The sequence below is a fragment of the Microtus ochrogaster genome, chromosome 6 (genome assembly GCF_000317375.1).
Source record: "Microtus ochrogaster isolate Prairie Vole_2 chromosome 6, MicOch1.0, whole genome shotgun sequence".
Classification (NCBI taxonomy): domain Eukaryota; kingdom Metazoa; phylum Chordata; class Mammalia; order Rodentia; family Cricetidae; genus Microtus; species Microtus ochrogaster.
In genome coordinates this window covers 46,669,830-46,673,618 of record NC_022013.1, presented here as the reverse complement: position 1 = coordinate 46,673,618, position 3,789 = coordinate 46,669,830, and the positions used below count along the sequence as shown (strand labels likewise).

At 37.8% G+C, this 3,789-nt stretch overlaps 1 protein-coding gene across 9 annotated transcripts in view; it reads right to left on the bottom strand.

Moving 5' to 3' along the window:
- Positions 1-2,234, bottom strand: part of Slc4a7 (solute carrier family 4 member 7) — a 61,539-nt gene extending 59,305 nt beyond the window's left edge. For 6 of the 9 annotated variants that reach the window (XR_003377041.1, XM_026779681.1, XM_013346854.2 and 3 more), the window contains exon 1: positions 2,158-2,233. The gene's annotated coding sequence lies outside the window, so the exon portion shown is untranslated. Of the gene's footprint in view, positions 1-2,157 lie in introns of all 9 variants that reach the window. The other 3 variants (XM_005348546.2, XM_013346855.2, XM_013346856.2) reach the window with 1 other exon arrangement.
- Between the last annotated feature and the right edge of the window lie 1,555 nt (positions 2,235-3,789).

Sequence of the window (3,789 nt, the reverse complement as noted above, 5' to 3'; positions counted from 1 at the left end):
AAAAAAAAAAAAAAAAAAAAAACCAAAAAAAAAAAAAAAAAAAACCAAAAAAAAAAAAAACAAGCAAACAAATACACTAAGTAACTGAGCAAGTTTTAGAGTAAAAATAACCAAACTTCTAGAGACACAAAAAACTTACTAGTTAAAATATCTCTAAGAACTCTACTTAGCATAATAAGAACTTGACCCACCAAAACTCGATCATTAGAAAAACTATACTAGAAATTACAGATTTAAAACATAATTATTCAAGGTTTCTTCAGTGATGACAGGTATATCTTGGAACTAAAACTTGGACAGCTGTAGAGCAACAGCATGTAAACACTGAACTTACTACGTTTACATGGCTTACTGTACTTATGTGAGTTATATCTCACTAAAGTAAAAACTGTAAGTAAACTCACTGATTTGACAGTTTTATTTGAGTGGCACTGTAACTGAAGTGTCAACTCCCACTGCTGTGTGCTAACATCACAATCCCATAGGTCCAACTAGCACTTGGCACACCAACCCAATATACCAAGCTATAAATAAATTCTATTGAGTTCATAGCAAAAAGAAAAGTAAAAAATATACTAAAACTCGAGGATCTAAGACAGTCTTACTATTTCTTTGTATCCTCTGACACATGTAGTATTCTTAAACTTGTAAGTCATTTTTAGCCAGGCATGTTAGCTCACAAAGACACAAGCCTAACCCCCTCAGGAGGCAGAGGCAGAAAATTCAGGATAAAATGCAGAGGACTCCATCTCTTTCTTAACAGCAACAGATTAAGAACCTGATACAGGGTCAGGCAGTAATGGCACATGCCTTTAATTCCGCACTTGGGAGGCAGAGGCTGGCAGATCTCTGTGAGTTCAAGGTCAGCCTGGTCTACAGTGAGTTCTAGCACAGGCTCCAAAGCTACATAGAGAAACTCTGCCTTGAAACCCCATCCCCACTCCACCACCCCAAAAAAAGTCTGATAAATGAGTGGCAAATTTTAATAAAGTGTCTATGAAAACTTTGCCACAAACACCAGTTTAGTCAAATTTCCACATTAACACACCAATAAGTGATATCATATCCATAGACTTGCTGCACAGAGATGGGGACTGCAAACTGAGGACCCTGCACAAAGCACACACCCACTCACTCCTCCTCCACTGTCACTGTCATGAAGACTAGGTCAGAAAGAGAAACCCACATGCATTATAGGAGACTAGGGAGACATTATAACTGGGTCCTCAGAACAGAAAAGGCCATTAATAGAAAAATCAATGAATTCCAAATAAAAGCTGCAGCTTAGGAAACTGTAAGCAAATCCTTTTCGAGTTATTCAGTGTTAACTTCTGTATTTTCACAAATGGTACAATTTCACAAATAATATTCTTAACATTAGATGAATCTGTATAAGGTACACACAGAAATGTTCTGTACTGTGTATGCTGACATTCTATAACTCCAAAACTATTTCTGAAACCTAACAAAGAAGAAAAACTGTTTAATAGGATCTCTTCTCATGCAGGAGGACAAAGAGCTCGTCTGCTGCACAGTTCTAAGTGCTGGCCACTGCAGCACCACTGAGCACTGATGACAACTAAGGATGCTGCAGCTTCAGATCTGGTGCTCCAGTCAGTCCAGCAAGAGTCTGGGGAAGGGACAAGCGCATTTTGTAATCATTACCTTTCATTTTTCAAAGTAACAGCAAGTAATCAATGAGATGGGAAAGGCTTTATGAAATCTATCTATGCCAATAATTCAGCAAAGAATAAATACTTGGGACCATAGGTAAGAATATCTTCTACAATATTATTCATTGTGCTATACCACAGAAGTATTCAGTAGTCTCCTAAACAAACACTGACTACAACAATGATTCCAGAAGCAGAAAAAACTTAAAAGTTAAAAAAAGTGTAACTTAAGAACACTGGCAGGCACCAGCTGGTCATCTCCCTGCTAAGCTTAAAAAATTATTTTAAGGGGCTGGAGAGATGGCTCAGTGGTTAAGAGCACTGCCTGCTCTTCCAAAGGTCCTGAGTTCAGTTCCCAGCAACCACATGGTGGCTCACAACCATCTGTAATGGGGTTTGGTGCCCTCTTCTGGCCTACAGACAGAACATTGTATACATAATAAATAAATAAATATTTTTAAAAAATTATTTTAAATGAACTTACTTTCTAGTTCTTCTTTTTCAAACTTGGTGTTCACGGTTGAGCTAGTTTTGCCAAGATCTACAACGGCTTCTTCATCAGGACCCTAGAAGAAAGGCATTCTCCTTTACTATAAACCAATACACACAAAAACCTCATCTGTATTATTTCAAAGAGCCAAAAGCAGGTACCTTCACACAAAATAAAGTTCTGAGAGCAACTGCATCTTTCAAAAAGTGTTTACAGGAACTTTTAAAATTCAGTTATATTCTTATAGTAAGAATAAAATCAGCAAAGGGCTGTAAACCATTTTTTGAAATACTAAATTTATCCTCAGTAAAATATACACAGGACCAAAGGGGGGGAAGCAAATCTTATGTGAAAGGAATGCTGTCTCAGAGTGGAATGCTTGTTTGTTTTGACATTTGCTCTAAAAACAACAATTGCCATAGATTACAGATAAACACAAAACTGTCAAAAATGAGTGGTGAGGTCAATATATAGTACCATTTTTACTTGTAAGTTAACAAACAGCTAGTAAAAGTTAGAACACTTCATTTCCTGATACAGGAAATGCCAAAGTGGTAACTTCTAGGGAAATTCTGGTTTATGATATGAAAACTCAATCTTAATCATACTGCTCCCTCCCCAGCTCTACAAAAATATAACTTGTTAATGTTTGTGTTACAAAACAGTTTGGACCATTTAAAAAGAAGCTTGTAATTTATACCAGCTTTCTCAAGTCCTAACAACTTTAACAGAGCATTGTGATCACTGTCATCTACAAAGGATAAATGTATTTGTACAACTCTGTCAACACATGCAAACAGGGAACACCCTTCATCTCTCAAATCCTGGTTCTGGGTTTGAGTTGAACCACATGCGGCTCTCTGGAAAGGTTTGCACAACCTTTTGTGTTACTGGCCTGCAGTATATGGCTTTTCCGTACACCCACAATAAATTGTCTATTAGTTTTCCCCAAATTCTCACTTTCTAAACTCAGGACCAGAGTTGGTCTGCTTGATTGAATTTTTCAAATAAATTTCTTACTAGCCCAACTTACTATCCAATCAATTAAATTTAGCACCAGACATAGAACCAGGGAAATACAGGTTTCCAGCTATCCAGACATACTTTCTAAAGCTAGACACCCAAAGAAAACCTCAAATAGATCTCTGTATGGACGGCATTCAAGTTAATTCAAAGAAGTTAGATGACTCGCTAGGGTTCTACACTTTAACAGGAACTGAGAAAAAGACACCAGTTTGTCTGGTTAGTCTGCGTTCTCCAGACTTCCTTAGAAATGGGGCCAAAGTCAAAAACAAAACCAGGCCCTAAAACATAAAACAGCTCAAAAGTGAGAAACTACAAAATCCAACAGAACATCCCACCGTTAAACCAAACTTCATGCTCCAGGAATTGGTAAAATCTAATGAGTTTCTGGCCAAAGGTGACCCAAGGACAACCTCACACAACCCAGCCTATTGCCAAGGTTTTTAGTTGCTCCCATTACTGAAGACAGCACTTACACACCTTATTGTACACCGAGAAGTTGAGCTGGTGCCTAACTAGAGTCTTCATTCCTACTACTAGTGCTCACGACACTGGAAGGTTCTCTGCATGCTACCCGAGGAGAAAGGGAAACACCAAGCCAGC